Here is a 10,121-nt window from a genome sequence, read left to right as displayed (position 1 = left end):
GGTTTTGCCCCATAAGTGATACATGGTACAAACTGTTCACAAAAGAAACGAAGTACAATAAGGCCTATCATCCAAAGTCTTAGATTTTCTAGGCATAGGAGTTTCCCTACTTGTCTATCTCTCTTCTAGGTTTCTATAAGTATATGTTTTCTTTCTTCCATGGACCCTATATGCATTGGTGTGAGAGTGTGACCCAAATTTATGGGTGAACTGTTATATTATGTTTATTCCTGCTTTTGCCTTCTGGTGAGTAAAGGTTATGTTTATTCTTGCTTTTGCCTTATCATTTAGTAAATATTTTACATTTGAGTCAAATGGTGTCAATGTGATTGATTTTGTGTAAATGGGAAGCACGTGAATGGGGTCTCAAGAGTTAAAATGGTGAATAGTAAAAATGAATCTCCCTTCCTAGGGTTATTCCTAGGGCTTTGAGACTCTGAGGAGTGGTAGTGGCTATAGCCAGTCCCCCCCATCCTAACTCAGATCTGCTCCCCATTCCCCAGTGTTAGGACAGGTTTGGGGAGAGAGAGAGAGAGAGAGAGAGAGAGAGAGAGAGAGAGAGAGAGAGAGAGAGAGAGAGAGAGAGAGAGAGAGAGAGATGCTCCATAGCAGGGCGATATTAGCTTTATTTAATTGGATGTACTAAGGATAGAAAAAAAGAAAAGATGAAAAAAGACCTGTGTTACATAAACCGAAAGCCCATGTCCAGATTGTCTTTATTTAGTTACAAATTGCTTAGGAAATCTCATGTAAATTTCAAACATGCTGATTATAGAATGGTGAAGAATGGAATTTCTCAAGAGAAATCTATAGAAATAAAATCTATTGAGGGTTTTGCTGGCAGAAAGATCCAAAAGGATAAAGACAAAGAAGGAACATGGCAGGAATGGGGTCAATGAGGAACAAGAGGAATATTTTATTTTTTTAAGTAATAAAGGGAGCAAACAGAGGAACAGTCTGAAATAGGTATTTAAGATTCTTCCTTCTATCCCTAAGGTGAGTCATAGCAAAATATGTAAAAATTGCTACTGCAAACAGCAAAGTCTCAAAATCATAGGGGTATTGTTTACTGAGACTAAAAATTAACCTGCACATATATGTGATATTTTTCTTACTGAATGATTATCCATCAATATCTGGTATTGCTGTTTCACTTTTTCATTTGTTTGTCTTGACATTCTTACTAGATTTTATAATACTGTGTTTAACTATTTTTTTGTATTCCCTGCAGGGCCCAAGAGAGTATCTTCCTTATCCATAATAGGCTTTCAATACATGTCAGAGATGCATGCTTGACAACAGGGAAACACATTTAGCAGGTGGCAAACTTGGCTAAAGCCATACCCATCCTGCAAATATTATCAGCAAGGCAGGCTGTGAAATGTAACGATGACATGTGTCAGGAACTTGGAACACTGCAAGGCTGAGAAGGGAAGAGTAGTGGAAGGTGTTGTTTCTTTGCCTGGAAGATTTCCTTCCTGATCGCTGTCTGGAGGTGGCTGCAGAGAAAAGTGAGTGATTTCAGTTCTACAGGGGATATAGACAGCATTAGCAGGTAGGGCCAGGGTTGGATTATGTGGTTTGGAGATTCATGAAAGCCAGTGTGGGTGTGGTAAGCAGGGAAATGTGAAGGGAGAGGCAATAGGTTTGGGAATGCCCGTAATACATTTTGGGATTTGCTGTGAGAACAAAGGAAGTGTCTGAGAGCCAGTGTGAATCTGAAGAATGGAGATTCAAGGATATTTTTCAAGGGTGGCTTGCTTAGGGAAATGGAGAGTTCATGGAGGAGAGATCTCTCAGTATGGAGGACCTAACATAGGGTGCAGATTCAATTCAACAAGCATTTGTAAAAACCTTTAATATGCATAAGGTACTGTGCTAGTTACTGGAGGATACATAGAGAAAATGAAAAAGTCTCTGCTTTCAGCTGGCTAATACTATGTTGTAGATACACCCTACACTGGTAAGTAAATATAAGATAATTTGAAGAGAAGCACTAGCAGCAAGAGGCATTAGGAAAGTCTTCCTGTAATTAGTGGCATATTAATTAAGCCTAGGGATATATTCCTTCCTTACCTTTGTCTCTTAGAAATATGAGCTTCTCTGAAGCACAGGGGAAAAGAGAGTCCATTTCAGGAGGACTAAACAAAGGATGGAAGCAACAAATGGAACATTCAAATCAGGAAACAGCAAGTCAGGCATGTAGGAATATAAGGTGAAATAAGAGCCTTAAATGCCAAACTGAGGAGTCTGTATTTTATCTAAGAATCAGAGTTCTTAGCCTGGGATCCAAGAATTTGGTTGCTTCTTTCCCCTAATTATTTGGATGTAATTCGTTTCCTTCGTAATCCTCTGTATTTGATTTTAGTAATTTAAAAACATTATTCTAATAAGGGGTCCATAGGTTTCATCAGCTTGCCAAAGAGATCCATGATGCACAAAGTTAAGAACCCCTGTCCTAAAAGCAACAGGGAAACACTAAAGATACTTTAGCAGAGAAATGACAGAGTCAGCCCTGTCCTTCCCCCACCCCACTCCCCACACATTATTTATTAGAAGGACATAGTGCTGTTTCTCTGTAACTCGGACTACTCTGGCTCATACCACCTGGAGGCCAGATTGATGAGACTTGCACTTCTACCCAAGGGTTCTTTTTTGTTTAAAAAAAATTAATATTTATTTTTAACATTCTTTTCTTTTTAAATTTTGAGTTCCAGATTCTCAGCCCTCCCCTATCCACTGCAAAGGAAAAAAAACCACATGGTATCAATTATACATGTGAAAGCATGCAAAACATATTTCCATGTTAGCCATATTGACAAAGTAAACAAATAGCTAAGTAAGTAAATAAAAATTTTAAAAAGCAAGAAAATTATATCTACCTCAGGCTTGAGTCCCAAGCACCATTTTTTCTCTGGTCTTCCTTGCTGGGATGGTGTAGGTCACCATGGTTCAGACTCTTGGTTCTATAAGGGATCACTAATGGCACCTGAAACTAAGGAAGACAACACAAAACAGAAACAAATACCCCTAGGCATATTTTCCAGAGATGGTGTAAAAGAGGAAAAAGGGGAAGGAAAGCCTTTCTCTCATTGGTTCATTTCATGGTCCTTTCTGTGGGTGAAAGGGGAAGAAGACACAGCCAGTAACACAGCAGTGATGGAAAAAGAAAGTAAATGACTCAGTTTGTCCAGTTTTGAAGACCTGGGCAGCCAATCAAAGAAGGCTACCTGTGCCTGTGTGGTAGAGGAGACAGCACGTTCCATATTAGAAAAGTTGAGTATGGGAAAAAAAGAAAAGAAAAAGAAAAGTTGAGTATGTTCTAAGGACCCTGCAAGAGTGTCTCCATGTTAGAACTGGGGCTGCTCAGAGAAGTCCAGATTACCCCCACTAAAAAGAATTTTACATCTAGTATCTTATTTACATTTTGATGCTATTTCTGGAATTCTGGATTTCATTATCTATACCCATGCTTTAAAAATGTTATTTTGGCATCCATGTGAAGGAGGTACTGGTGAAAGGAGAGAATGGAAGTAGGCAGAACAATCATAAGGGTATTTCAACATTATTTCAATAGTGTGGGTGTGAGATGATAAGGGACTGAACTCAGGTGGGAGCAATGATGGGATAGATTGGAGAGGCATAATGAAGGCAAAATCAACAGTATTTGGCAACTGATTGGATATGGAGGATGAAGTAAAGTGAGGTGTAAGTATGTCTAAGTGGAACAGAAATCGCTGAGATTCTCCCTGGTTCTCTCCAATGTATTGGAGAGTACCTGGGACCCAAGCTAGATCTCTCATGTGTAGACCTCAATCTTCAGGATGTTCCAAAGGGCTTAGAACCTAATCAGAACCTGGAAGGAATGTAACTTAGTACATGCTAAATTGTAGGTGCTTTTCAAACTTGTTTTTTACCAAACCATTTAAGCATTAAGCAAGACAGGAATACAACATTCCTCTGGCTCAACAGTCAACAAACAATATTGTTTCCCATAACACTTATTTCTTGGAGTTCTTCCATATTAGGATTTTTTTCTGGTAAAATATGATGAGAGTTAATAAATATTGAGAAAGCTCATTTGAGCAGGGAAGTTCTCTCATTTGATTGAAAGGCCTATAATGCAACACACCAGAGCAAAAGAACTGGAGCAATTCCAGGACAATTTGTTCTAGCCATTTGATTATCATTTCATCGTCATGAAATTATCTCACAGGACTTCCTGGAAAGTTCTCACTGAAGACTGGTAAGTTCAATTGCATGTTCCTGATGACTTACATAAGATTTTATAGTATACTGCCTGAAATGCTTGATCTTCATTTTTTATTCCTCTTCAAAAAGCAATGGCTCTTAACATTAAAGTTTCTTTTACTTCCTGTCTCTGTTAGAGAATTTGTGAATTTTATAATATTTGAATTCTTCATCAAGGTGCACCAGGGTTCTGGAAGGACTCAAAAGAACCACTATAATTACAGAGGGGAGGTATAGTATAGCTTGGAACCAGGAAATGTGATCTTTCTTGAGCCCATATTTGGTCACAAAAATGGAAGCAGATTTAGGAGGGACTGAGAATTCTACCACCCTTAGAAGCAGCTCCTGGGAGGGAGCTTTTAGTACCAGGAGCAGTGCAGACCTAAATCAACCATGGACTAGGAGTTTTAGTTTTAGCTAAAGAAGTTTCAGGTTTATCATCTAGTCCACAGCCAGTTGAATAGGACAAATGCCCCATATGCTATTTTGTCTAATAGCTTTAAACTAGATGTTAAATTTAGGATCATAATCTTTCACTAAGCAAACTTGTTCATTTTCATGCTTTTGTGCTGTTCCCCACCCCCCATTCATTTCCACATTCTTTGGAAAAATTCCAGTCTTGTCTCAGTCGAACTAAGAGGAAAAGGGATTTTTCCATAACTCAGGAGAGAAAGGGGTCCAGTATAACTCTAGAAGATGAGTGTGATTAGTGACAAAGGCCCAGACTTTCTCTAGATTACAAAGAGTTCATAAAACTTATACAGATAAAAATTTGGAATCAAAGAGGAAAGGAACTGGGAACCCTTATAAATGTTAAATTCTTTCCATCTGGGACATCTCTGTGTGGCTTCCATTACCATGCATTACTATGTAACTGTCTTTCCTTTTGACATGAAGGGTCTGGTTATGCTTTGGGAACTTTTTCTTGTCCGGTAAAACCTGGGAACAGATATATCTGATTGTTACATAATATTCCCTCTTCTTACCCCTCCAACCATAGCACCAACTTTGCCTTATAGGCACACTTACAGCTCACAAGGCTCAAAACATAAAAAAAATCTATGTACAAAGTAATAAACATGGACAAACCTTGCATCTGAGCCCTTAGAAAGTCAAGGGGTCTCTTCTTAGTTGAGCCACTATCTATCCTTCAGTTTATGAATCAAAACCACCTCCACGACTCAATATAATGTCTGAGGTGGGACTCAAATGAGGGAAAAATCCAAGGTCTGTTATTTCCAATTGCTAGCACTGGAACGCTTCCCTCTTTGACCTACCATTACATTTATCTTTCCTCACTTACTACTACTGTGGCCCTCCACCTATCATTTATTGCAATTGCTCCATTCCTGTCAGGTATATACTACTGTACTTTAGTTCTGGAAGGAATAATGAGTTTTTCCTGCTGGTTATTTGTGGGCCCAGACCTCCAACCCTCTTTCTGGCCATCTCCTTATCATGACCCTGAAGCGATACTTTCTTTCCCTCCTTAGTAAATTTTCAAATGAAATAAAACTAGTAGGTATAGCTAAACCATTAGATGAGAATCAGGAAATCCAAAGATAGTGACAAGCAATAACATTATGCAGTATAATGATAGTATAACAAGATGAAATTTAATGGAGATAACTGTAGAGCCTTATACATGGCTTTTTAAAAAATCAACTTCATAAATACAAGAATTGGTTAGATGTTTTTAGACAATTCATCAATATTTTAGGGGACCACCAACTCAATATCGGTCAATAGTGTGATATACAGTCAACGATTAATAAATTAGGCTGCTTTGAGAGTCACAAGGTCCAGAATTAGGAAGGTAACAATCCTGCTCTACTGTTGCCTGATCCACTGCTATATACAGGATTACCTTTAGTTCTGGAAATCACAGTTTAGGAAGATCATTGATAACTTTGGAGAGTGTCTATAGGAGAGTATCCAGGATAGGGAAGGCCTTCAAAATCATGTCATATGAGGATCAATTGAAGGAGATGGGAATATTTAGCCAGGAGAAGAAAAAACTTAGGAGGTAATTATCTCTAAGTATTTGAAGGGTTATCATGTGGCTGCAGGATTAGGCTTGTTCCTGGCCCTCAGAGGGCACAATCAAGAGCACTCAATGGAAGTCAGAAAGAAGCATATTAAGGCTCAATATAGAGAGAAGCTTCCTAATAATTTGGACTTTGTAAAAGTGGAATAGGCTGTCTTGAGAGGAAGTGAGATAGACCTCCCTCATTGGAGGTCTTCAAGTAAAGGCTGGATGAAACTGGAGGAGTACTTGTTGGTAATTTTGTACAGTGGTTTTTGTTATTGTTTGTTTTGTGAGGCAATTGGGGTTAAGTGACTAGCCCAGGGTCACACAGCTAGTAAGTGTCAAGTGTCTGAGGCCGGATTTGAACTCAGGTCCTTCTGAATCCAGGGCCTGTGCTCTATCCACTGCGCCACCTAGCTGCCCTGTACAGTGGTTTTTTACTCAGTTACCAGATGGTTTCTGAGGTCCGCTACAACTCTGGGATTCTGGGACTCTGTTATCAAAACAATAAGAGTCTGGGGCAGCTAGGTGGTGCAGTGGATAAAGCACTGGCCCTGGATTCAGGAGGACCTGAGTTCAAATATGGCCTCAGACACTTGACACTTACTAGCTGTGTGACCCTGGGCAAGTCACTTAACCCCCATTGCAAAAAGAAAAAAACAACAAAAAAATAAGAGTGAAAGGGCCATTAAAACATGGGGCCTAAGTTTTACTAATTCTAAGGTCACCAAACCAGATTATTGTTTTTTTAAAAGGACATTCTTATTATGAATATTGTAATACATATAAGAAATTGTCCAGGTAGCATTTTTTTGTTTTGTTTTTATTTTTTTTTCCAGGTAGCATTTTTAATGTTTTATAGCTAAATTGTTCATACTTTAGAAGTTATTAAAATAACCTTATCATCTTAGTGTTTTACTGCCCAAAAAGTCTATCTCTGTTTTTGTTTTGAGTCTGTGATTTCATTATTTTGATCTTTCCCAATGAAGAGAACTTCCTCCATGAATGTCGATCACCAACTGTTCTGAAGCTTAGAAAGGGTCTGGGACATTGAGATATTAATTGATTTGCCCGGTGTCACACAACAAATGTGTGTCAGAAGCAGGACTCAAACCCAAGGCTAGCGTTCTATCCACTATGCCATGTTATATCTCTGTCAGTCTCATATTCATCCTTTACCCTGCATTTGTTTTAAAATTTTAAAAAGGTATGAAAGCCAGTTTCTTATCCAGACCATAAAGTTTTTCCTCAGTTCCCTTTTTTCTCTTTGAGGTATTTTCTATCTGCCGCTTAATAAAGCCCTCACTAGGAATATATGAATCATTCCCTGATTTACTAACTGCGTACGTAAGTAAGTCCAGAACATCTGATGAGGAAGATGATAGGCTACAGAACAGGTGGCAGCCCTTCCGTTTCTACAGCCCAGAGAGGGACAAGCTTTCCTAGAAAAGAATTCCTGGTATCTACTCTAATCTTTTTCAAAGATCCTCAGCTGCCGTGTTCAGTTTCATTTGGCATCTTTTGTTGGCTCTGTGTGGTTCTTTTCCTTTTACTTCCTCTCTCTGCTTCCTTCACACTGTGGAGTGCCTGCCTTCTATTCAGGCTGTCCTATTCAGGGGCCTCCTGAACAAGATTTAACCTTAAAAGTAAACAGAAGGGGAAACTAGGTGGTGCAGTGGATAAAGCACTGGCCTTGGATTCAGGAGTACCTGAGTTCAAATCTGGCCTTGGACACTTGACACTTACTAGCTGTGTGACCCTGGGCAAGTCACTTAACCCCCATTGCCCCGCAAAAAAAAAAAAAAAAAAGTAAACAGAAGAGGTTTTGTGCCTGTATAATGTGGTTTGAAAGGCTTAGGACAGGTCTCCCCAATTAGACACATAAACAGACAGATGGATAGATAGATAAATAAGAGATAGTAGATAGATAATAGATATTTAGATAGAAAATATACAGATAAACAGTAGATAGGTAGACAGTAGATTGATACATAGCAGAGAGAAAGATAATACACAGAAAATAGATGATATTTAGATAAAGAATGGGTTGATATTTATATAGATACATGATAGATATATATATATAGTTTATATATATAGATATTAGGGAGAAAGATAGTAGATAGATAATACTCAGTTTAGTAAATAGCTATAGATAGCTAGATAGCTGTTTTCCTTACTTTCTTTTCCTAGTGTCAAGTGTGTAATTGAAGATTCTAAATGTGGATTCTAATCTGTTCCCCCAGTTTTGGGGGAAACTGACTAAAATCACTGATAAAACGAGTTTAGGTTTTTAAGGGTTTATTGAAAAATAGAAAGAAAAAGATTGAGAACAGAATTCCAACAGCCTGGCATTCCCATCTTTCCTCAAATTTCCTGTGAAGTCCTCTGCCGCCACCACCACCATCAAGTCAGGAACCCAAAAGAGCGAGGGCTCTCCGCTCAGGCTCTCTTTCCTCCTTCCTGTCTCCTCCCAGAAAATCGGAGGCTCCTCAAGTTGATTGGCTGGTAGCCTTGATAGGCAGCACCCATGAACAAATGTCATTTCCTGACGCCAAGGAAAAGCCACATGGCCTTGCCCTCTGAGGCATTTTCCTCATGGCGGACCTTTCCCACAGCAAGTCTCCAGTAGGTGGCATCATTCCAACCATTACACAAGAGTTCTACCATCTTTGGTTCATCCCCTTAAGATCTTAAAGGATTCAGGTTTTCAAGAATTCCTTATTAAAATTCAAACTACTTATCAGCTAATTCTTTACAGATGGTGTTAAACAGAATAGCCCTGTGTTGAACAACTAGGAGGGGCAAAGCCTCAGACTAATTTTTCTTTTTCACAATATTGTCTGGGATCTGCCCTGATCATAAGCAAATAATTATGGCTAAAATTAGGATTTTAATAATATAACTCCCCACTCCTTCCTTCCCTCCTCTCCCCCTCCCCCTTTCCTTTTCTGGTTTCTTTGATCACTTAAGACGATAAGCCACAGGGTAATGTTGACCAGCTTTTCCAGCACTCCTGACCTGGACAAAGGAAAATGAAATGGACCAGCCAAATTGGCCTCCTTTGCTGTTCCTCTCCATTTCCTGCTTCCTTGCCTTTCTACAGGCCCTTATTCTGATTCTGCCAGTTGTTAGTGCTTTCTCCAGCCTCTAGCATTTATTTTGTATATATTTCCTATTTACTTATCTGTGCACGTGTTGTTTCACCCTAGTAAATGTGAATTCTTTGAAGGCAGGGATCATCACATGTTTCTTTTTTGTATCACTTCCACTTAGCATATAGCAGGGACTTAAATTATACTTGATGAATTGAATTTAGTCTATGTAGTGTAATTTTCATGTAAAAATAGAGGACCAAAAAAACTCAAGTCTTCCTTGACAGGCTTCATGGGGTTTTTTGCACACTATAAGACATTGTGATAAAGTAGAAAAGAGCAGGTAACTGGGAGTTAGAGAGTTTAGATTGAAATACTGAATAGTTGTGTGATCCCCTTGACCCTGTTTCATAGTTTCTCTGGGCCTCATTTTCTCTTTTGTAGGGTGAGGTGATTGAATTAGAATTTAGGGGTTCTTAACTTGGGGTCCATTAACATGTTTTTTTAAAAGTTTTGATAACTATTTCAATATAATTGGTTTTCTTTTTAATCTGGTATATTTTATTTTATGCATTCAAAAATATTATTTTGAGAAGTGGTTCATAGGTTTCATCAGACTGCCACGGGGCCAGGCATCAAAAAAAAAAAGTTAAGAACTTCTGGACTAGGTGATCATTTTAGGAAGAACACTGACATAATGGAGAGCGTAGCAGGGCCACAACCCAGCATGATAATCTGGTAATAAC

General features: G+C 38.7%; 1 protein-coding gene across 1 annotated transcript in view; it reads left to right on the top strand.

Moving 5' to 3' along the window:
- The first annotated feature begins 1,371 nt into the window (after nucleotides 1–1,371).
- The window catches only part of AKAP11 (A-kinase anchoring protein 11), a 99,911-nt gene continuing 91,161 nt past the window's right edge, over nucleotides 1,372–10,121 (top strand). Inside the window, exon 1 of the mRNA XM_043998627.1 lies at nucleotides 1,372–1,511. The gene's annotated coding sequence lies outside the window, so the exon portion shown is untranslated. The remainder of the gene's footprint in view (nucleotides 1,512–10,121) is intronic.

The sequence above is a fragment of the Dromiciops gliroides genome, chromosome 3, assembly GCF_019393635.1.
Source record: "Dromiciops gliroides isolate mDroGli1 chromosome 3, mDroGli1.pri, whole genome shotgun sequence".
NCBI classification, from domain to species: Eukaryota; Metazoa; Chordata; class Mammalia; order Microbiotheria; family Microbiotheriidae; genus Dromiciops; species Dromiciops gliroides.
This window is presented reverse-complemented; position numbering and strand designations above follow the sequence as displayed.